The sequence below is a fragment of the Felis catus genome, chromosome X (genome assembly GCF_018350175.1).
Source record: "Felis catus isolate Fca126 chromosome X, F.catus_Fca126_mat1.0, whole genome shotgun sequence".
NCBI lineage: Eukaryota > Metazoa > Chordata > Mammalia > Carnivora > Felidae > Felis > Felis catus.
The window spans coordinates 109,608,109-109,633,510 of NC_058386.1; the positions used below are offsets into that span (position 1 = coordinate 109,608,109).

At 44.9% G+C, this 25,402-nt stretch overlaps 1 protein-coding gene across 1 annotated transcript in view; it reads right to left on the reverse strand.

Annotated features, from left to right (window-relative positions):
- The window catches only part of GPC4 (glypican 4), a 109,251-nt gene that overhangs the window by 80,242 nt on the left and 3,607 nt on the right, over positions 1 to 25,402 (reverse strand). The gene's annotated exons all lie outside the window — the stretch shown is intronic.

Here is a 25,402-nt window from a genome sequence, read left to right on the forward strand (position 1 = left end):
CCTATGTGAGCAGCTATTAAGAGAAGGAAAGGAACTTTCTACGCTTAGGAATACAACAAAGAGGGCTGCCGGGGTGGCTCAGTCGGTTCAGTGTGGATAAACGACCGACTCTTGATTCCGGTTCAGGTCGTGATCTGTTTGTGAGTTTGAGCCCCACTTTGGGCTCTGTGCTGACAGTGTGGAGCCTGCTTGGGATTCTCTCCCCCTCTCTCTGCCCCTCCCCGCTTGAGCACACACACACACATATATATGCTCGCTCGCTCTCTAATAGGTAAACTTTAAAAAAAAGAATGCAACGAAGGGTATCCACTAGAATCTGCTATGCTAGAACACTGATTTCGAACATGAGAATTTGTTCCAATGTGATATCCGAGGCAACCATTTGAGCACGTGAATTTCACAGTGGCTTTCTCGTGCCATATTTGCCGTAGTAGTTATGCACTTCTTAATCATTCAGCATGTGCAAAACTATACTATTGTTTTTATTAGGTTATTACTTTTTAAATGTGCCGCTAGTTAAGTTTTTTAGTGCCGTGCCCTAACCCCAATCTTCCCATAAGGCCTGTGGTTTTACTGCACGATTTTGCAGAGCACAGTCATCTTTAGGGATGAACATGTTGTGCGACCGCAGGACAAGACTGCCAAGTTTGTAGCGTCAACAGGTTAAGCGGAAGCTACACACTTAGTGGGTCGCTAACTTTTTACCTGCCCTTTCGCGGGAAGCACGTTAATTACAGTGACTCCTTCGGCAAGCCCAGGGATCTCTGTACCAGGCACGGTCTGCCTGAGACCCCACATATCTAAGTGGGAGACATAACCCAAGTCAAACTTTCCAGCTGCCAGTGAGAAGGGACCAAATTAACATCTGTCACAGGATGGAACGATATTAAGAGTGAGAAGAACACAAACAACCCGATTTAGAAAATGGGGAACGACCTGAGCAGATATCTTACCAAAGATCTACAGATGGCAAATAATCATATGAGAAAATGCTCCACATATCATACGTCATTGTGGAATTGCAAATTAAAGAGATACCTATTAGATAGCTATTCTAATGCACACCTATTAGGATGGCCAGAATCCAAAACACTGACAACACCAAATGCTGCTGAGGACGTGGGGCAACAGGAACTCGTTCATCCCTTGGGGGGTGGGGGTGGAAAATGCCACAGCCACCCTGGAAGACGGTGTGGAAGTTTCCCACAAAACTGAAGACACCCGTGCGCCTTGGTTCTTATCCAAATGAGCTGAAAACTTACGTCCGCGCAAAAACCTGCACACAGATGTTTACAGAAGCTGTGAACATAATTACCAAAACCCAGAAGCAGCCAACATAGCCTTCGGTAGGTAAACGGAGAAATAAACTGTGACAATCCTGACAATGAAATCTTATTCAGTGCTAAACAGAAGTGAGCTATCAAGCCATGAAAAGACACGGAGGAAGCTTACATGCATATTGCTAAATGAAACAAGCCAAGCTGAAAAGGTTACCTACTGGATGATTCCCATGATATGGCACTCTGGAGAAGGCAAAACCACAAAGACAGTAAAAAAGATGAGTGGTTACCAGAGGTTGTAGAGAGGGAGAAATGAACAGGCCGAGCACAGGTGATGGTTAGGGCAGTGAAACTCCTCCGGATGACACTATAATGATACATACATGTCATTATACATCTGTCCAAACCCACAGAACATACATCGCCAAGAGTGGTCCCTAATGTAAAAAAATGGACTTTGGGTGATGATGACAGCTTCCCGTAGGTTCATCAATTTGTAACAAATGTACCACTCTGGAGCATGATGTTGGTAAGGGGGAGGCTGTGCGTGGGGGGAGGCAGGAGGTCCAGGGGGAGGGAGACTCTGTACTTTCTGCTCAAATTTGCTGTGAACCTAAGATTGCTCTAAAAAATAAAGTCCATTAAAAATATTAAGAGTAGCTCTTAAAGTTTAAAGCCCTTTCAAAAACATGTACGTTTATTATTGTGACAATGCACTGTAATGTGTCCAAATGAACCCACTCTCCAGAAAAAGGGCCATGCACACAATACAATGTAAAAGGCCTAACAAATTGTGACAATTTTGACTCCCGTATAAAAAGGAGCCAGGCAATCTTTTTTTTTTTTTTTTTTTTTCTTTTTCGTGGAAAGAACAGTGCTATCCAGTTTTTAAAAGTTAGTTCGGGGGCGCCTGGGTGGCTCAGTCGGTTAAGCATCCGACTTCGGCTCAGGTCACGATCTCACGGTCCGTGAGTTCGAGCCCCGCGTCGGGCTCTGGGCTGATGGCTCAGAGCCTGGAGCCTGCTTCCGATTCTGTGTCTCCCTCTCTCTCTGACCCTCCCCCGTTCATGCTCTGTCTCTCTCTGTCTCAAAAATAAATAAAAAACGTTAAAAAAAATTTTTAAAAATAAAATAAAATAAAATAAAATAAAATAAAATAAAATAAAATAAAATAAAAGTTAGTTCGGTCTCAGGGATCCCCGTCACACAAAGTCATGTCCTTCAGCTGAAGACAGGAGAAGGGCCATACCCTGTTGTTAAATCCGCAGTGAATTAAAGTCACTTCTTTTCAAAGAAAAGTTGTTTTTTTCCTGAGTATCTCAAAGTCCAAACTTTGAAAGAGGAAAGAGAGATGAGAAGAACTTTAGGGTTGCTATAAATGTCTCCGTCTTCGGTTTGAAAGGTTATGTAAGGATGCACAATTACCTAAGTAGGAGGGAGAGCCCAAGCCAAAAGCAGACCCTGGGCATTATCTTTGGCACATGTAAAACGTTTCTGGAAGCCTTCAGAAGGCTTCAGACCTTGGGCTGTTGAACTACGTGTACAAGCAGGGACCCTGAAACATCCCAGGTCATCAAAGACCTTGAGAGGAACCAAGGGCCTTAAGAATCTACCAGCACAGATGTCAGATCTCAAGCACCCCCATCCCCAGTCCCTCCTGCAAACCTGTCACTGGCCAGCACTCCCCTGTCCAACCACCACCCACTACAGTCCCTAATCCCACTGGGAAGCACTGACCTTCAGACTCCCCCCAAAGCCCTTTTGAAGACAGAGGCCTCACCTCAGGACCTGGAACCCTATGCCAGGACTCATAATGAATGTGCATGTGCTTGCATAAAAAGATTAAAACATATCTTGATGCAGGTAATCGATGCCTCCAAAAGCCTAGTATTACTTCCCCTACCAATTTCCTGCACCCTTCCAACTTGTGGGTGAATAAAGTAAATGGATTTTTGGGCAACACAGCCTCTATCCCACAGGAACGTGTCCTTTTTGACTTTGTAGTACAGCATCTAGTTCAAGGACTCAGTACTGCTTGCAAACTGGGGGGCCTGCAGTAATGTTTGCAAATCAATTTTTATGGGGTGGCAGGTGGCAGGGGAAAGAGCATAAAAATGTAACTGCGATGGTCTTAGGAAACACTACAGAATTCAGTTGTTAAACATCAGGGACATTCCAAATCAGTGGGCTTATTTGGTTCTGAATTTTACTTAAAAGTATTTATAATCAGAACAGAAGTAACTAGTTTTGTGTTGTTTTTTAAGTAGGCTCTACCCCCAATGTGAGGCTTGAACTCAGGAACCTGAGATCCAAGAGTCGCATGCTCTACCAACTGAGCCAGCCAGGTGCCCCCAGAAGTAACTGTTTTAAATAATGGCAATGCCTCGCACTCACATGGTGCTGAAATCATCTTCACATATATGTTATTTCGTCCTCACCATCAGCTCTGAAGCTGTGATCCTATTTTACAGTTACAGAAACTGAGGCTCAGCTTCCGAGCAGAAAAAGAAAGATACAAATCCTCTTCTGAGAGGCCCGTGAAATTGAGAGAAGATGCACTGACCTAAATGCTGGGAAGTGCCTGGCCCCCAGCTTAACCAAGACAGGCACTCGAGGACTAGCTAAAATGCAAGCGCTCTTGCCCTACACGTCTACATCCCAGCCAAAACTAACGTTTGATTTGTGGATGGATTATAGATGTGTATGTATAATTAAGCTAATGCTAAAATTAAAGAACATTCCTAAAATAATACCAGTTTGGCAGAGGGTTAGGACTGGGATTTCGACTTCTTTGAGGGCTCGGATACGACTTCTTTGTACAGCAGCTCTCCTATGGGAGGGAGGGCCTTGCAGGGGGAGGGGACGCTGTTAAATAGCAGTGAGGACGCTGGAGTCCATTTTACTTGGGGTTTTTTGTTGTTTTCTTTCTTTCTTTCTTTCTTTTTTTTAATCTAAGCAGTTCTTTCAGAGGATTCTAGCAGGGACACAAATGGAATTGAAAAATGTTTAAACAAAGAATACATATTTGCTTGTTCAAATTAAAATTACTTCTAGGCACATTATCGAGAAACTTTATCTGGAAAGTAATTGGGCAAAGCACAAGGGCTCTTAATTTTAACACGTAGTGTTTCAGAGAGAATGAAAGGGACATGATTTTATTCCCTTTCAAAGAGCAGCAATAAAGACCCTGATGATCCTGTATTACACACGATATGCAGCTCTTAATGCCATTAATGGAAATGGGAGGCAGGTGCATATACTCAGAGACTAAAGAACAACCTGAGAAGTGGCTATTAAGTCAGAGATCTGTCTATTCAGATCCCCCCCCCCTTGCCTCCCTTGTTTTAAGGACCAGCTCAATAACTAGCAGAGTTGTTAAAGCATTAATAGTCCTAATTCGCTCTGACACACTTGAAGGAAAAGTACCTATTCTGTGAGTACAAAGGACTCCCCCCCTCCTCCCGTTTCTAGTCTGTTTAGTTTGTTTTTGAGACCAGAGCTAATTTTATGCAGAATTAGATTTTAGAAAAAAAAAAAATAATAACTCCCATGTTAATCCACCCAGCGCTTCGGGACCCCAAGCTAATTCTCATGGCTATTAGAGACCAGATTCTATCTTAATACTTGAGGTGGGTTGGGGGGGGGCGGGGGGCAGCAGCCAGAAGCCCCCAGTCCCTTTAATCAGGGAATCCTCGTGCAATCCGGCATGGTAGTGGTGGCAGAAGTTGGAATCTGCAGTACATAAAGGGGTCCCCGCACCTCTGGTGAACAGGCCCCTTAACTCCGCACGCGCTTCTGATTGGCCGGATCCTGACCTGACCCTGGTTTCACATGGGTCTGCTGAATCTTACTTGGCCATAACGCATCAGCCTCAGTTCACAAGAGCAAAGTGGCTTCATGGACGAAGGCCTACAGTTTTCCCGGGGGTGCGCCGAAAGTCTCTCCTTTGGTCTCCCAGTACTTCCTGTTATTGTAGTAATGCTGCATGAAGGACAGCAGTAGGTTTCAATTATATGCGGCAAATAATTTCCCTGAAGCATTCTGTAGTGATATTAATTCCTTGTTGTTTATCGCTGCCAGAGTGGAAAGAGCAGAGCATTGGAAGCAATTCTGGTGAATAAAGGTTAATATCTGAACATCAAGCAAATAGATAGATAGATAAATGAATAAATAAATAAATAAATAAATAAATAAATAAATAAATAAAAGTGCACAGAAGACTAAATGAGATTTCCACCTTGTTAGTGAATTAGGGCTCACGAATTTAATATGTTATTCTCAAATTCTTTCCCGAAGCATTTAGGAATAATTATACACCACTTAAAGGACAGGCATGGCCAGATAAACCTATTAAGTCTATAATTTGTACTAGAAGCAGGGTTTCCTGTACAGGCGAGCTGGATTTAATTTTATCATTTGTACTTTAAAATGTTTGTTGGTTATTAATCACATGGTATGTCGGACTTCTGAGGCTGCAGCCCTTCATTTTCCTGATACGTGAGGGCTCAAATGCGTGAACTCGGCTTCCCCCCTCCCCGCCCCATAAGCTCGCCAGTTTGCAACTCTGAACATCCATTTACACTCAGTATAAATGATCCCCGATCCTGTCTTCGCGTTAGCCTCAAAAGCTCAAAAACCAGATGATCAGAAGCTCCCCCCCCCCCAACACCCGTGTGTGGTCTACAAGCCATTTTCTTCCCGGGACAATCCTACTGCTGGGCCCTCCTCTAGCTGAGGAGGTGGCATCAAATCCTTTCAACAAGATACACAGGTTTGCAGCTAAAGGCACTGTAGCAACTCTGGACCTAACAAGTCAGGTGGCAGGCGGGAACGTGTACTCATCCAGGAGCACATATGGGCAGAAGTCCTTATTTTCGAGGCTTCACACTGGAAAGAAGACCTTGCCTGTACCCGGCAGGGACCCGTCTTAACCCTTGGTGGTTTTGGTCCACTTGAGGTCGAGGGAAGAAATGGGCCTCAAAACCTAACATCGCCACTGTTAGATCGAAGCGCTCAGCCAAAGATGCTGCCTTGGAAAGGGCTTCTGGGAATGTATGCCCCTTTCTTCATGGGAAAGGAGTGGGGTATTCTTCCAATCAAGCTAATATACATTTACTGAGCCCCTCTGTATGGCACGCAAGGCACGATGGGATTACAAAACTGAGCAAAACACTGTGCCGGGCTTCGGGAGGGCTTACGACCCCATAGCGGCAATAAGACCAATAGTCGATTTTAATGTGAAGTATTATTTCCTTGAGGACCGAGACTGTGTCTTATTCATTTTTATATCCCTAGTACCCGACGCTTGGTTGGGCACACAGGAGAGGTTTAATAAATGTTTACAGAATAAATGAACAACTCACCATCCTGGTGTCCATTCATTTCTCCACTCGTTCATTCATACCAAAATGCTATGGGGAAGAAAGGGGGATGCCCAACCATGAGTAGCAGAGAAAATGGATACAAAGATCTAGGCGAGATGAGCAGAATGCTTCACTGACAGAAGCAGGAAGACGCGACAGTCGCAGCTATTCCTGGGGAACGAGGACTCCGATTGGGCCGTGTGTAGACAGAGTACAGGGTGTGGGCAGGGGAACATAAAACTGGGGAGGTAGAAAGATGGGGCGGCGTAAAGGGCCTCTACCCCCAGATTAACTGTTCTGACCACAAAACACACATGTGGCCAGCACCACAGATCGTGGGTTCGTACCACTCTTGGTCTGACGGCCAGAGAGACTATTCTGAACATAATGACTGACCATTTGACTTCTGTTTCATGCAGGAGCACTTTAAAGAAAATCTGGAATAAGGATGCATATCTGGATGTTAACGCCTCGCTGTTTATAACCTGCTGAAGGAAGAGGAGCTTGGTTCAAATTCCCACTCTGGACCGTGCCCCGAGACAAGGAGTGGGGTCTCCGTGGCCTTTCAGAAGTTTGGGTACAACGTTGTACCGCCCAGCACCCTACTTTAAGCAGACAGGCACACCCAAGCCAGCTCTCTCTTTAGAATCCAAGCTTCAAAAGCGTGCCTCCGGCTTTCTCAAACGGCCCCTCAGCCTAGCTCTTTACCTCAAACTTTTTTACCTGTAAGGAGGTCTCCTCTGATGCACGTCTAGCCATGTGGCTAGACCTGGGGAGGGGGGGGCGGGGGGGCTGGGGAGGAGCCTAAATACAAGCCCCTCCCAAAGGCTCCGATCAGCCCAAGTCCAAGGACTGGAGTCACAGGAGAGGCCCTTCTTCCCAACTTCTGTGCACTTACTTGGCATAGAGCTCTGATGAGCTTAATGCTACGGTTTCTAAGACCACAAGGGAAGCAGCCAAGAAGGAGGGACAGAAGTGGCTAAAAGCAGGCATGCTGACAGCAGTACAGAATGACAGCTGACGGCAAGGAAGGAGACAAAAACCATTCAGAAAGCTCAGTTACCCAGAACTGCTCATTTCAAGGTTTTATTGTATTCGAGAATACATATGCAATGAGGAAAGGGCTTCCCTCCTATTCCTCTTAGCTTTCCAGATCATCTCATCAGCTCTCAGCGCATTTGCAGTGAAACACAGAATATCAGAGCCGGCCAGGATCTTAGTGACCAGCTAAGTTCAAAGCCCTCATTTTCTGAACTCCTGGAATGAGGCCCTGACAGGCTCACTTCCTGAACGTCCATCACCCAGCCGGTCAGTGGCAGAGCAGGGCACAGCACCCAGGTCTCTGGCTCCCCGCCCGAGGCTTTCTCCTGCCTGGCAGGAGTACACTTTGGGATACACTTACGTGCTTACGTTATAGCAAAACAAAACAAAACTCAACTTGCTTACAATGTACTGAATACTGAAATGTAACATCAAACTGGAAAGAACAGTAGCTTAGAACTTCTGAAAAGGTCAGTAAAAGAAATTCAAAGATATAGAGATAGAGATATGAAATTCCTAGAAATTCCTTTCTAATTACATTTTTATCGTTGTTATTGCTATCAGCAGCCTTCACTTATGAGACATCTGCAGCATCAGGGCTCTAGAAGTTACAGTGAGTTCCTAAAACACCATGCAGCAAGCCTCCCTTCAAGGACAGAAAGCTTTCTCGGCCTCAGCAGATGGCCCCCTTTCCACTCATTGTTACAACAGAGTTCTAGCACAAAAAGGCAACATGGACTGCTTTCGGTCCCGCATTCACCCTCCTGATCATTCAGCTTCTTCCCAAGAGGCCACTTGTAAGCCAGGCTTGGGAGAGAGCAAGAAAAGGGGGCCTGGAAAAGAACTGTCCGGATCCCAGATCCTTTTAGCTATTACACACCAGCACAGCTTCGGTGGTTGCTACTGGTTAGCTCTTTACATCGGTTCAAACCTTACATCTTGTTCTGAATTATTAGCAGGCTTTAATCGGTTAAATGTACTGTAGTCAACAATACCAAGAAAAAAAAATTGTTCATGTACAGAGAGGGAGGACATGGGAATCAGAAAAATGCTACCTTCCATCAAACCACCTGGAATATTATTGTATCATTCTGCGCTGTGCACATGAAACAAGACATAAAGGCTGGGGGGGGGGGCGGTAGTCTGGCACAGGAGAAAAGATTTAAAGGGATACCTACACAGATCTAATTCCTACATCGTCAAGTCCCATGAACCCTAGAAGTGACGATCTCAGGAGGCTATCAACAACCAAAGGTTACAAGAGGTGTGGAGTTCTTTCACTCACAACAGAGAAGCAGTAACTCACCCAGGAGCCATTCACCAGTCAACCTGCTGGTATGAACTAAAGAAAGAATGGCTAAAGCACTTCAGGGCTACTGGGAGACAGCCATGAACACCAGGATCCCTGGGGACCATGTGGGACACCACGCTGGCCTGGACTCTCAAAGGGACAGCTTCTCCTGCTAAGGATACCTAGCTTGTGAATGATTTATCACTCCTGTTCATTATAAGAAATTAATCTACCCAGTTGCGTTTTCTGGATCCTCATTCTGTTCCCATAGAGGGTGCCCCAGTAAAAGGCAAAAAAAAGGCAGAAATGGTCCTAAAGAGGGTACATCTGTCTTCCAACTTCAGGCCTTATGGGCAAACTCCTCTTTCAAGGCTCCATTGAGGAAAAAAGAGCATAATAATCACCAGCCATTTGTCAGACAGCCCCCAAAGCAGCAGCTAACCTCTCTCCTCTCCCCCTGCATCCTCCCCCCACCCCGCCCTTTAAAAGCACCTCTTTCACCAGCCACCTGTCAAAATAAAGCAAGCCACGGATCTTTCAAAAACTGACACTGGAAAGAAGCCGTTGGACGATTTCTTTCCAGGACCTGTTGAAAGATAAAAGATGAAGCAGACAATTTAAAAGGCGAGACTGTACCCTCCCGATCACAAAGCTGAAAGCAGACAAACCGTGGAAGCCAATGACACAGGAAACGCCCTTTGACCAGAGACAGACATTAGGCATAGCAAAGTTATTTTCCATAAAGAATAAGAAGCTGAATTAAGCCATTTCACAACTAATAGTCATAAAATCTCTTCATTGTAAAAAAGTGGGAGAGGAGGGAGAATGGAGGGTTATTACGACCTCCTCCTTTTAGAAACAATGACACCGCTTTCTAGGAAGTCCTGTTTAGATGACAAATGTTTTAGGAAGGGTTTTGTTTGGGTTTTTTTTCTCCCTTTGTTTTGTTTTGTTTTTTGAAGTGAGACACACAGACATGTGGGAAACTGCTCCAATCAAAGGGCAGAAGAAGCACAGAAAAAGGCCCTGCCCTTCAAGCAACTAACTTGTACTCACCTTTGCGTTTAATCCCCTCCCACAGGACAACATTCTAGCTGTTTCTGGGAATACTGCTGAACTAAGCTTTTAGGAACCAAAGGTGATGCAGGTTCCTTGCAAGTGCTGCGAGAGGGTGCATCCGGGACGCGCTGGGGAAAAAGTGAACACTTAGAGCTGACCAACCACCTGAGTTTAACCTCAGATTTCCTCGCCTAGGCCTCCCCTGCACACCTGGAGCAGAGAAGCGTGGCCTGCGGTTCCGCTAGGCCTTAGACACGAGTGGAAGTTTCAGGCTTTTACACCTTCTAAAAGTTAAAAAAAAAAAAAAAAAGCCCAAGAACTCCTCATGAAATTGAACTTAAGGCAGTCATTCAACAGAAGCCAAACACGTAGGAATGGAGAGATGATCACCGTTGTGCTCAATATAAAACCAAACACACACAAACATGCACACCTGCAAACCACCAGAAATCATCTCAATGTCCATACGGGGTACCAGAAATCCATTATGGTCGCATTTACCCTGGGGAATATTATACAGCCATTTCAACTGTAACTGTACAGAATTGTGTGTACCTACAGAAGCATTTTCAGCATTATCTTAAAAATAAGACAAACTGGGGCGCCTGAGTGGCTCCGTCAGTGAAGCGTCTGACTTTTTGGCTCAGGTCATGATCTCATGGTTTGTGAGTTCGAGCCCCACATCGGGCTCTCTGCTGTCAGCACAGAGCCTGCTTTGGATCCTCGGTCGGCCTCTCACTCTTGATTCTTCCCCGCTCGCGCTCTCTTGCAAAAACAAATAAACATTTTAAAAAAAGAAAGGGGGGGCGCCTGGGTGGCTCAGTCGGTTGAGCATCTGACTTCGGCTCAGGTCACGATCTCACGGTTCGTGAGTTTGAGCCCAGTGTCGGGCTCCGTGCTGACAGCTCAGAGCCTGGAGCCCGTTTCAGATTCTGTGTCTCCCTCTCTCTCTGCCCCTCCCCCATTTGTGCTCTCTCGCTCACGCTCTCTCTCAAGAATATTAAAAAAAAAATTTTTTTAATAAATAAAAAATAAAAAGAAAGGTAATGGATTTAAAAAAATTAGAGACATACCAAGTAGTATGTACAATTTAAATGAAGTACAATTGTATAAACGTGAGTAGGGAGGGGACCGCGGTATGCGAAGGATATAGAAGTTCCTCCTTACAATTGTTGTCATACCATCTTTTCAATTGGAAAAAATTTAACCTACCATAAACGATAATCTCTGGAGGCCAAGTGACACTGTGACAAGTCAGTGCCAGGTACAAAGTCCTGAGAGCAGAGTGAGGGCAGGGAGAAGAAAAATGGCTGAAAAAGCAGAGAAGGTGCTTTCCAGAGCCCCAAGACCGTGTGAATTCCTAGATCTGAAGTGGCTTCAGCCCACAGGTTCCCATTTCCCCTGGTGTGCAACCGTCTGGTGTTCTGGCCATCGCAGGCGGCTGTCTGTGTTCGCTGTTATCGTGGTGGTGTTAGCAGGCAGCTCAGACTCCGAGACCAAGAGATATGAATTCAGGCACAAAAAAGGAAGCAGTTACCAATAAAGATAAGAAGAGTTTGATTCTAAGAAAAAGAAAGAAAAGAAAAGAAAAGAAAAGAAAAGAAAAGAAAAGAAAAGAAAAGAAAAGAGAAGAAGTCTGATTCGTTAGACTGAACACAACACCACGGACCCAAAAGTCTGACCGGATTTCTCAAGTGTGGTTTCTTCGGATTTTATGGCAGATCAGTACAAGAAATGAAATCCCTGACAACACTGATTATTACACTGTTTACTGTTTCACCTAAGAATCTATGTAACAAATACTTTCCAGATTTAGCAAAAAGAAGACAACGTCTCACCTAAGGAAATGTTAGGTTTCTTTTGATCAGATAAGCAAAAAATGCATATAACCAGTTTGGCGTCCGGTTTAACCCCAGCCAACTGCAAAGCCTACTACTGGTCAAGTGTGGAGGGCTCATTCACTATAATAAATAGCTTTGCTTTCTTCCATCCTTTCCATGCGTGTCTTTTTATTTTCTGTTTACATAAAATAGGTTCATCTACATAATGCATTCAGAAAAGGCCCATAGTGAGTGCTCCGGCAAACGCTATCTACTGTTAACTAGGATAATAATTAACAACAATTACCACCATGATTGTAGGAATCTTGGTGAATATGGATTAAATAATTTTAAGTAGGTAGGGTTTATATTACAATTCAAATTTTAAAACCTTGGAAGAAGATGATATGACTTCTTAAAGTTTCAGGCCCTGCCAGATTTTTAAAAATTAAAGACATATGGTTGAAGGATGGGTCACTAGTTCCTTTTAAAACTGCACCCTTGATGTTTAAGGACCAACAGATTTCCATTAGTAAAGCAATTAGAAGGGCTGATGAAATCATGTCAATCTCTTCCTGGTTGTTTTTGTTAAGTGGGGGAAAAAATGACCAATATTGACTGATTAAACAAAACAAATATGAGGAAAAGGAAGAGGAGAGGCAGAGGAGAAAGGCCCGGTCGAGGTTACAATAAATTGTTTAAAAAGGAACATGAGCACAAAGTCAAACGATTCAGTGGACAAAATTCAATACAACTGAAAAACACACTTATGTGACGTGGTACTTGAAGAAATTTCCAACATTTTACATTTACCTGGAGTAAAATGCCTTGCTCTGCTTCCTTATTTAAATTGATCAAAATCTGCCTTCATTTCAAAGAATTATAATCACAATTGAAATACTTGAAGTACATTTTAATGGTCCCTTGGAAACTGTCTGCAGTTGGGGGCTGGGCTTTCTTCCACAAGAGCATAACACTACTAAATACACAGTATTATACAAATTTAAGGTCTGACACAACTCTCTGATCACACATCAAGTAACTGTTGCAAAAGGTGAAAAATCCCTTTACGGCCAATTTTCATTAGGAAAAATACTTCATACTCAAGGCAATTTATCTTTGGCAAAATGTAGGATCTGAATCTACATTTCTGAAATGTCACCCCAGGAAGCCACAAAGCATTGGCATACCACTCAAGCTTATAGTGCAGATTCAAAGACAGTTCTGAAATTAAAACTGCGCCAAATGCAATCATTTCCCCTTATTGTTGGTGTCCAGCCTGCATCCCTCTCACATGAAAAACACTTCTCAATTCTGGGGGCTGTTTTTCCTTTCTGCAAAATATGGGGATGGAACAGCTGCTGGAGCTTTGAGAAAGAAAACAAATACTCTGTCCTAACAGCGGAGGCGCCACGAGTCTCTCATGTTAATATGGTCAATTACAGCAATGCCTTCTATAAATGTGACTAATTAAAGGGAATATGGGCTGAATTATACCATATTTTACAATCTCTGTACAAAGAAATACACCCTTGTCACTTTCAAGCACAAGTGACCCCTCCCCAGAAGTACAGGCAACCAAAGCAACTTAGAGACTACTTTAATAGACAGTTATAAATAACACAATGGTTTCAATTGGAAACCTGCTCTTCCCCTCTATAGGTGTTAAACATCTCCTAATACCGTATTTAGGCCATTCATTTGCTTCTAGCCAACCCTTTTATTACAGACCCAGCTGAGATAAACAAGAATCCCAGAACCTCATGGTGTGTTTACTTCATTCTTGAGCTTAGAAGCAACCGAGAAAATCTCAGGGCTCCAAGAGAAATGCTAAGAGGTTATTGGTGAAAACAGTACATGTTGTGTCTGCTTTCAAAATAAAAGCAGAGACGATCACTCCTCCCTAAATTTAAAGCTACGGTTTAGACAGCTAAGGATTGGTTTGCCCTATCATAAACTCTTAGCCCATACCAGGTACTTCATAGCATATAGACGATTTGATCACTTTCACAAGAAAGGAACTGCTTATTTCTATTCTTTTTTTTAATTTTTTTAATGTTTATTTTTGACAGAGAGAGAGAGAGAGAGAGAGAGAGAGAGAATGAGTGGGGGAGGGGCAGAGAGAGAGAGAGACAGACAGACACAGAATCGGAAGCAGACTCCAGGCTCCAAGCTGTCAGCACAGAGCCCGACACGAGGCTCGAACCCACGAACCCTGAGATCATGACCTGAGCCGAAGTCGGACACTCAACTGACTGAATCACCCAGGCGCCCCTGTTTATTTCTATTGTTAATCAGGCAACTTATCCTTATAATAATAGCAAGCCACAGTATTCAAACTAGGGCACTTGCATAATTGTTATATTTAAATTCACATTTAAAATAGGGCAACTTAATTTATTTTTTTACTTTTTTTTTTTAAACTCTACACCCAACATGGGGCTCGAACTCACAACCCTATCCTCATTTTAAAAATTCTTTTCTCTCTTCACTGTTCAGCTTGTATGCTTTCCAGTAATTAATTACTTTTAAAAGTAAAACCTTTCAGGGGCACCAGGCTGGCTCAGGAGAGCCAGTCAGGACAGCATGAGACTCTCTCAGGAGAGCATCTCAGACTCATGAGTTCAAGCCCCACGTTGGGCATAGAGATGACTTAAAAAATACAATTCTCGGGACACCTGGGTGGCTCGGTTGGTTAAGCATCCGACTTCGGCTCAGGTCATGATCTCACGGTTCGTGGGTTCCAGCCCCTCGTCGGGCTCTGTGCTGACAGCTCTGAGCCTGGAACCCACTTCAGATTCTGGGTCTCCCTCTCTCTGCCCCTCCCCCGCTTGCACTCTGTCTCAAAAATAAACATGAAAAAAAATTTTTTTGATATAGAATCCTCAAAGATATCAATTATATTTCGACTTTAAAAATAAGTAATCTGGGACGCCTGGGTGGCTCAGTCGGTTAAGCATGTGACTCTTGCTTTCGGCTCAGGTCACGATCTCATGGTTTGTGAGCTCGAGCCCCGCATCAGGCTCCGCGGACAGTGTGGGGCCTGCTTGGGATCCTCTCCCTGCCCCTCCCTGTCTATCTCTAAATGACAAACTTTAAGTAAGTAATCTGAAAAACAATCCCTGTTCTCAGAGCCGGGGCACATGGCAGGGAAGCTCCTTCCCAAATTTGCCTCCTATCTCCAGGGACACTCGCGCCACAGGCCAGCCCCTTCCTCTCTCCTGGGTTACCTCCGCATACTCCGTCACCATTAATACAGTCTTGGGGAGGACAGGCATTTTGCTACCCAGTGACAAGTGCATCTGGTCCATCTTTTGCGGAAGCCGAGTTCTACTGTAACAATCACTGCTGGGCCAGAGGGTTTTGTTTTGAGCCACTCATCATGCAAAAACAATGAGTTATTTCTGTGGTCTCTATGGGCATAAAAGTGGACACCAAACTTTCCCAGAAACCTGACGGCTTTAGTATTCCCAGCACTGGGTGGTTCCTCTGCAGACACAAGAGTTCACTCTGCATTCTGGGGTCCCACGTGATCCCAATCCCCAACATGACGGCTAAAGTCTATTACCAGAGAAGGGCACTCTATGTAAAAGCCTCACTGACTTAGCCCGTGTCGCCCGCGCTGCTCCACCAAGTACTCCAGAATTCACCTCAGGACCCAATGACAGAAACGGACCCTGGCCATTCAAGTATCTAGGGGGGACCCCGTGATGGTGTGAAAAAGCACTCCTCAGGGAGAATGGGAAGAGCCCTCACGGGCCTAAGTGCAGCGTCTACACGCTGAAGAAAACTCTGCTTTGCCCTGATCATCATTCACCCAAGACCAAGGGCTTCTCCTTGGAAACAGTTACCATAACTGTCATGGCAGAAGAATAAAGCAGAGAGGGAGAGGGACAAAGCGTGGCTTCTCGTGAAGGGACTAGGTAAGCGACGCCTCAAAACATTTGAGGGAGCTAGCAGTGTTCTAGGTGCTGAGGATAAGGGCAAAGGGACCCGCCCTTGACTGTGCCCTGAGGAACAGAGAGACCGACGGCGTGGGGTAGACTGGGGGTGGGGGGAGGAGAGGAATAACAGAGAAGGTGTGCGCTGGCATGGGAGAGGGCAACGGGCAGACCCCATAAGGCCTCATAAGCTTTGGCTTTCACTCTGAGTGGCGGGGGGGGGGGGGGGGGGACAAGGGGGGCGGGACTGGAGCATTCTGAGCAGAGAAATGATATAGTCTGAGAGTTCACAGAAAAGGATCGCATTGGCCGATGTGCGGAGACAGCCCGGGCGGCGGGGGCTGGTGAGAAGGATGATAGCCAGAGCCAAGTGACCAGTTAGGGGAAAGTACAATGATCCAGAGTAAGAGGGGATGGGAGAGGACACCAGCACAGGAGCTGCCCAGGTGGGAAGAAGTCGACAGATTCTGGATACACCTTGAAAGCAGAGCCCAAAGGCCGAGCTTACGAAAGAGCATCTCCACAGAAGCCACCTGCCACCCGGTGTCCGGAATCTTTGTTCCGATCACAAGAAAACTGACAGTCCCTTATTTTGGAAGGCCGTGATTTCCTCATGTGCCCTCCCCCTCGCGAGATACCAGGCCCTCCTGTAAGACTGCCACACTGCTTAATGATCGATCAGCCTCCCGCCCACAGAGCCTTCTTCCCAGAGTGTCTAGGCCCATCAGACCCGAAGGGGCAGGAAAAAGAACACGTGAGTTCCAAACTGGGGGAAAACGAGGCAGAACATTAACCAAGCAGCCAGCCAGGGGCATTCAGTTCAAATCCAGGCTAAAGCGGACCCACTGCACGCCCCCCCCCCTTAAAAAAATTCTCCCCGCGAACACAAAACACGATTCCTCCGCAGAGCCTCCAACATCGTGGTCGGGGAGGGATTGTTCAAGGACTGCCTCTAAAAGCACACCAGTGAAAAGTTGTCTTGTTTTGCAATTTCGAATCTTAGCATGGGGAAATATTCCATAATTAAGGCAATTTTAACAATAGCAGATAATAATTTGACTATAAATTGGAAGGAATGTAATGACTGCTTATTCTGGCACCAAAGAAACAGGACTTTCTGTGAAGTGACTGCCAAGAAAAAGGATACTCCCACTCAGACCGGACCATTGCAAGTAGTAACTGTTAACCACATGCTGTTTGCAAAGACACAGTGCTTTGTTTTCATCTCGAACCAAACGCCAGGCTGAAAACGCAAATGGAGACAAACTCCGTGGAGGAAGAGAAACAATAACTGAAGGGAAGAAAAAGTTCTGTGGCTTAATGCTTGCTGGGACACCGACGTCAGGGCTTTGCAGAATGAAGGAAAGCTTGGCGGTCCAAAAGAAACCACTTTCCAGGGCGCCTGGGTGGCTCAGTCGCTTAGGCGTCCGACTTCGGCTCAGGCCATGATCTCACTCACGGTTTGTCAGTTCGAGCCCCGCGATAGGCTCTGTGCTGACAGCTTGGAGCCTGGAGCCTGCTTGGGATTCTGTCTCCCCTTCTGTCTGCCCCTCCCCTCCCCTCGCTCTCTCTCAAATAAAAACATAAAAAAAAAAAATTTCTTTTTTAAAAAGAAACCACTTTCCAGTCCGCTCCTGTAGACCAGAAGCCCGGCCTATAGGAGAGGAGCCAGGCTTAAAGAGGCTTGTGAAAGCCAACTGACAAAGTAGCTGTGAGAAGAAAGGACTAGAATGAAAGGAATGGCTGGGATGAAGCAGGACCAGGTGACCTTGAAGTAGACCAGACAAAGGCAGCAATCCTGCCTGGGGCCTGCCCCCAGCCTCCTGGGGAAGAAGAGGGAAGTGATCACCTGGTAGAAAGGGGGAAGCAAGGAACAGGGGCAAAGGCGGCCTGGCCTCTCTCTTGAAAAGCACCTCTGCAGGTACAGCTGACTTCCTGTGTCTGGAATGGACAACGTAAGAAGCAACCATTTGTCCACCAAGCTTCAAACAAACCATGTGAAACACTCAGCTCCCAAGCAAGTCGATAAATAACACTACGATCTAGGTTTGAAAAGAGGATTCTGGGGCACCTGGGTGGTGGACTCTTTCCCTCTCCTGCTGCCCCTTCACCCCACTCGCCATCGCTCTAAAATTAAAAAAAAAAAAAAAAGAGGATTCTCTTGCCCTTTCTTATTTAGGCATCTAGGACTGAATGCAGAAATGTTTAAAGCTTTTTTTTTTATAATTTTTTAATGTTTATTTCTGAGAGACAGAGAGAGAGAAAGACAGAGTGTGAGCTGAGAACGGGCAGAGAGAGAGGGAGACAAAGAATCTGAAGCAGGCTCCAGGCTCTGAGCTGTCAGCACAGAGCCCAACGTGGGGTTCGAACCCATGAACCGTGAGATCATGCCCCGAGCCGAAGTTGGACGCTTAACCGACTAAGCCACCCAGGTGCCGCTGAATGCAGAAATTTAAAATAAATAGTTTCACATGGGGGGCGCCTGGGTGGCTCAGTCGGTTAAGTATCTGACTCTTGATTTCGGCTCAGGTCATGATCTCACAGTTCATGAGTTCCAGCCCTGAATCGGGTCCTGCGCTGACAGTGTGGAACCTGCTTGGGATTCTCTCTCTGCCCCTTGGCTATGTGCCCTCTCGTGCGTGTTCTCTTTCTCTCTCTAAACAAATAAACTTTAAGGGGATCCTGAGTGGCTCAGTTGGTTAAGCATGGACTTCAGCTCAGGTCATGATCTCATAGCTCATGAGTTCGAGTCACACACCAGGCTCTGTGCTGACAGCTCAGAGCCTGGAGTCTGCTTCAGATTCTGTGTCTCCCTCTCTCTCTGCCCCTCCCCTGATCACACTGTCTCTCCCTCTCTCTCTCAAAAATAAATAAATATTTGAAAAAAAATGTTTTCATTAACTTTAAAAAATAAATAGCTTCAGGGGCTCCTGGGGGGCTCAGTCGGTTAAGCGTCTGACTTCAGCTCAGGTCATGATCCCGCGGTCCATGAGTTCGAGCCCGCATCAGGCTTCTGTGCTGACAACTTAGAGCCTCAGAAATGAATAAATGTTAAAAATTTTTATACATAGCTTCATATGAATTCATTTAAAAGGGATAAATAGAAATATCCATTCCTACAATGAATACAAAACTCAAAAATCATGCTTGAACTTATTTTTGAACCATAAACATTGCTCAAACACCAGCCATGTGCCATGCAATGTGACAGAAACTGGAGATACATGGTCTCAGATCAGACATGACTGGGCAAAGAAGGGCTTTCTCTTCTGTAAGGTTCAAATGAAGCACATGGTCAAAGACAAGGACCATCAAATGTGTGTACTCCTATCCTTAACTTCTAGCGCTTCTTTAATTATGATTATACATTTACTCAGTTTGGTAAATGTTTAAAAAGGAAATCAATATTCAAATATTTAAACCTGTCCCCTCTAACTAAAAACCAACTCTTGCCTCTTGTTACTTCAGGTCAGAATGTCAGTTCCCCAAGCAGAGCATAGTAGGCGGTAACATTAGTAAGGAACTAAATGAACTTGAATGTTCTAGAGAGCTTAAAGAAGGTGTGGAAGGACAAAATCACCAACCAAAAGCTCTGAAGTGACTAAACCACTGAATTAATAATATACAGCCTTTAACTCATTTTTTTAAGTTTTGTTTTTGGTTTTTTTTGAGAGAGCAAGCGAGCGAGCATGTGCGCATGAGTGAGGGAGGGGCAGAGAGAGTAGAAGGAGACCCGGAGTCCGAAGCAGGCTCCAGGTTCCAAGGTGTCAGCACAGAGCCCAACGTGGGAGTCGGACTCACGAACCGTGAGATCATGACCTGAGCTGAAGTCTAACGTTTCATCACTGGGAAACCAGGTGCCATAAAGAGGGGAATGTGTGAGTGAAATAACTTTCCTTTCTTTCAAGAGCAATTCTGAAGTTCAAATAGGTCCTATTCTTTCTAAAGTATACTCTCTATATATTTGAATTATACCAAACACCATTACTCAATACCGCCCTGAAACATCATAGCGCCCTCAAGGGTTAGGGAGCCACCTCTGAGCTTCCGGCCCATCATAAAGGGGCTCAAGGAACTAAACGGATCTGCCAAGATCAGCCAAGTTCTGGGTCTGCTGCTTAGCTTCTGGCCTCCCCACCCTGTTTCTCTCGCACTTCTCCCAGATGTCAAGTTTTGCCCGCCTCTAAAACCATCCCTCCTCTAACCTCTCCACCCCCCACCGGCCAGCACTACTTGACTTCTATTCAGCCATGGACTAGGAAGCCAGACGACCCAAGCCTTCTGTTTACCCAATTTGAATCCAAGCACCTCAAAAGCTTGAACTCCTGTCTGAAACCTCTTTGAATCCCCAGCACCTCGCATTTTGCTCTTGATAGAAGAGCCATTCAATCAGTGATGGCTGATGATAAATTTCCGAAGGCCTCGTCTCCAAGTAGAATGCATGGGCTTTATGACAGCTGTTTCCATCATGTAGCTTTTCTGCTTACTTCCACATTCCCAGCTGTGTTCTGGATGGCTGTGCCGGCCAGAAGCCTAGGGATTTACTGTACTTCTATTTCTTGATAAGATACTTGAAGAGAATAAACACATGGCAAAGAGGACATTAAAGTAAGGGATAAAGAGATCTTTTTTATTTTACCAATAAAGAGAAAGGGAAGAAATATCACCTAGCACGCGGACACTTAATAAATGACAAGACTGGATTCCTTTCTAATTCTCTCCAAAGTACTCTCAATGGCCTAGGCTTACTTCTCTCCCCTCAGCAAAGCATCGCAGGCGATGCAGCAATTGCCTCTTGACGAAACAAAAATGTTTTTTTTTTTTCCCGCGTTCAGCACACCTTCCTCTTAAATCCGAGTTAGCCAAAATTAAAATGAGCATGCACGGAGTCGAAATTAAAGCTCTCTTCTGAGACAATACCTCGTGAGGAATTTCATTAGAAAACTTAGAATCAGGGAGTCTCAGAGATGAAAGGGACTCGGAGATCATCCAGGGCCGTGGTTGTCAACCGTGGCTGCTCACTGGGACCACTGGGGAGCCTTTAAAAAATGATCATGACCTAGCCCCACTGCCCGAAAGTGTGATTTAACTGGTCTGGGGTGGTGCCCAGGCATTAGTCGGTTTTAAAGGCTCTCCAGGTGATTCTAATGTGTGGCCAGGCTTGACAATTCCTGATTTCATTCGGCATTCTAACGTCCCCACTCCCGTTCTTCAGACAGAAGAGAAAGAAGCTGACCCAAGGTACCAGACAACTAATCGGTCAGAGCTCAGCTGGAACTGCTCCTTCCAAGAAACCACGTCCTCCCCGTGGAAAAACTACCCCATCTAGGACAGCGGGGTCGGTCCCCTTTTCCCTCCTCAGTAAACCAACATCCCCCCACCTATCCCACAGCAAATGCATTTTCTGAATATTCTTTGCCTTGGAATCCCATTGCATAATTCTTAAAAACCCAAACTATGTGCGTCTGTTTTCCTCCATCCACTTGCTTCATTTTAACTTGTGATGAACTCTGGGAGGTTAATCAGGCATGGTTTCCCCTTAAAGAAGCCAGACTGCTTTTGCTCTGATAGGCTGGACTCACTTGGCCCAGCCTTCTCCCCATTATCCTCACGCGGGCCTTGTGTTTGGAATCCTTTAGCAAGGTGCACCTCCGAGTCTCTGAGCTCACTCCCTTTCTAGTTTGTACCTGCCCTGCCGCACCTCGCGGCCTTCCCTCTTCTCCTGGCCTAAGCTCTTTCCATTTTGTGAAAGATTCCTTTTCCCCTGAAGCAGCCTCTTTTACTCTGCCAGTTAGTCATGCCGGGTTCTTTTTTTCTTCCCCCAAGCAGCTGGTCTTTTTGATGTCTGGCACACATTTATCTGGGCTTCCAATAAGATGTTTTTACATAGTTTCCAGGCTTCCTGGAGGTTATTGACTTTTTTGGGGGGGGGTAACTCTTCCATTCAATTTTTTTCCTAATTTCTAACATTTGTTAGAGTTTCTTTTTCAAAAGTTGAATACCTGGCTGATGGATCTCTTTGATTTTTCTCTCCCACCAGATTGCTGAATTAAATGCATCAGAACTTAAATATAACATTTCAAATTACCTCCAGGATGGAAATGCTTCATGAATTTTCTGCACTTTCATGTTCTCTGTAGTAAGCAACAGATGCTTGGCCAAGTGGAATTGAAAATGCTAATTCTTACCTGTGCGTGTTTTAGCGGGTCTGCTTATATAAATATCCTAATATCTTTAAGAAGCCTGTGTTCTTCTGCTTGGTAAAGACAATAAACTTGAGATTTTACTTTTTAAAAGGTAACCAATGTGCCCTGAACAGCTTTACATACTGAATCTGATGTGCTAAATTACTCATCTAAATTTACTCCAAATTGCCTAACACGAAAGCCTCCATTATTTATCCCTTAAAGAAGATCTCAGAGCGAAAAGAAAAATAATTTTGAATCTTTCTGGAAAATCCTATGCCACTCAGTTATTAATAAAGTGGTTAGGTACTCCCCCCCCAAAAAAAATAATAAAAACATTTATTATATGTTATACCAACATATGGAGATTTACTCTAAATTTATTTTACTTCAGAATGTTTAGCTCCAAAAGATTCCGAGGAGAGTAAGAGACCATGGGATGACAATCTATCATCAAAGCAGTATAAACCCCATGAGACAGTTATGTGCAAAGACCATCGATCTGACTCAAGCAAAGAATTAGGAGGAAGACGGCATGCACCCCTGGGGAGTTCATAAATGACTTAATGAAAGTATCATTTGTGATACTTGATGCCACGGAAGCTCAAAGTGGAGGAAGGACTCCATTCAAAGCACTGCAGCAAGGAAACGAAGCTGGTGATGTTCAGCATGGAATGAGAAGGTAACAGACAAGAGGAAGGCAGACTGGTTCAAAGAACTGCATGTATGTGGAGTCACTGTCTCATGCGCCTGAAACTCACGTAACACTCAACATACTAACACTCATGTACGTGAGCTATACTGGAATGAATTTTTGTTTTTGTTTTTCTCTTTTTTTTTAGTGTTTTTATTTTTGAAAGTGTGCTCCCAAGAGGGAGAGAGAATCCCAAGCAGCTATGCGCCGACAGCGGAGAGCCCGACGTGGGGCTCAAACTCATGAACTGCAAGATCATGACCTGAGCCGAAGTTGAACGCTTAACCGGGCCACCCAGGTGCCCTGAAAATAAAAAAAAAAAATTTCAAGAGAACTGCATACTTAAAACAGCCTCCTGACAGCTCTCACTGCTGTTATTTCCCTTGCCTCACCGACCCTTAACTCCCAGGGGCACTAGTTAGCTTCCTAAAACCGTCGACTAATAACATTCCCCAACTCAGTAACCATCACCAGCTCCCCATGGCCCAAGGAATACAATTTATATTCCTTCAGCTGTTAACACTAGGTTGTCTGTGTCCGGGTATGAACACTTGGCCCACAAGGGACATGACTGGATCCTCTACCTACTATAGCATCAAAACAGTGCTGTGATGGTCTTTTGCTAGTTGATGGTCGTCTTATAGGTTCCATTTCTGAAACCAGCCCTCCATGGGAGCCGGGAAGGTACTTTGTCTTTCGATCTGTCCCACACAGCACAGACTGTTATTTTGGGCCGGGGAAGACCTGGGTTCAGATTCCACCTCTACCATTCACTAGCTGTGAGACTGTGGATCTATTTCCAGACCGCTTTGAATCTGTTTTCTTGTCTTATAAAACGGGGAGGATGATGAAGATAATACTACCTCTGCCTTCATACGGTTGTTGTGGATTTCAAATGAGATACTACGTAAAGCCCTTAGCTGGGGACCAGGTCCAGAGAAAGCAGTCAATAGCTTCAAGCTCTTTTCATGAGGCCAAAATGCATTTTTTGTGAACACATGTGGGAACCACCCCAGTACTAAAACAGTCAGTGTTACTGGGGAGCCAGATTCCCTTCCAACTGATTCAGATTTAACACTGATGTTGTTTCCCTGGTAGAGACAACAAGAAACTTCCTTTTCATTCCTCAGTCTAGTCTCCAGCTAATCCTGAAATTGCATGGAACCCAGTGTGAGTCCAATCAAAAAGGAAAATAGTAATTATACTGAATCAAACATCTTATATTTGTATGTTCTAACTAGAGATTGAGCTGCATAAGCCAGAACTTTTATTGTTTTGTTTTTTTGAGCACGTCCAGGAAATAGTTCCTGTACTACCTGGGACAATCTCTATACTGACAGGCCCTGTGGCTCAATTAGACCCTTTTTCTTAAGGGAAACGCAGGGAGCCAAACTGAGGATTCCAACAGAATAGAAGATCACAAGTTCTCTGCAAAATCCAACCCACCTACTTAAGTGGGAAAGAGGAAATGTAAATCTTGAGGACATATGCTGTCTTACATACGATAATCACCTCAGTATCAGAAAATATGCCTCCCAACCAGGGTGCCTGAGTGGCTCAGCTGGTTGAGCATCTGACTCGAGTCATGATCCCAGGATCATGAGGTCGAGCCCTTGCGCTGAGCATGGAGGCTGCTTGGAATTCTCTCTCTCTCTCTCTCTCTCTCTCTCTCTCTGTCCCTCTCCCCCACTCATGCATGCTCTAAAATAAAAATTTTTTTTAAAAAGTATGCCTACCTCTCCAATGCACATGTACAGCTTTTGCCACGTAATCCTAACCTAGCTTATGTCGTTCCCAGAATCCTTTGAGGCATACATGTGCATATGCGTGTGTATGTGCCTGCAAGTGCATTGCTCATAAACATAAATGGGAACTGGAAACAAAAACTCCAAAATCACAACGATGACACGCTTCTTTATCCTTCAATGTCCCTATGAAAGAGACCTATGGCAAGCTTAAGAATATCTCTAGGAGCACCTGGGTGGCTCAGGCTCAGTCAAACATCTGACTTCAGCTCAGGTGGTGATACCACGGCTTGTGAGTTCGAGCCCCACATAGGGCTCTGTGCTGACACTGTGGAGCCCGTTTCCAATCCTCTCTCTCTGCCCCAACCCCACTCGTGCTCTCTCTCTCTCTCTCTCAAAAATAAACGAAGAGTAAAAATAAAGATCTCTAACCAACTGCCTCACTGTTAAAGGCAATTTCAGCAAAAATTAGATTAGGGAATAAAGTGCCAAATGTTGAGGCACCTGGCTGGCTCAGTGGGTGGACGTGTGACTCTTGATCTCATGGTCATGAGTTCGAGCCCCATGTCAGGTGCAGAAATTCCTGAAAATAAAAACTTTAAAGAAATAAAAAAATAAAATCAAATGCCGATCGCTGCATCTCTGTAACCCTGTCTCTTGGAGGGGAGGCACAATGAAAACAGATTGTTAAACTTCCTATTATCATTTTTTACTAGCAAACTAGCATTACCTAGTTAATAATCTGGTCCCAAATCCCTTCTCCCTTGGAACTCTGGGGGCACCCCTTGCTCATCTGCACCACTGAGATGGCACTTCTGTCACACCACACTGCATTCCGATTACGTGTGTGCGCGGCCCATCTCCCTGCTACCTGGGAAGGTCCTGGTGACAGAGGACCCTCTGACCCTTCTCGCTGCCTCGATGACCGAGCACAGAATACCGCACATAGTAGGGTGCTCCAAAAAGATATGCCCATTGAAAGC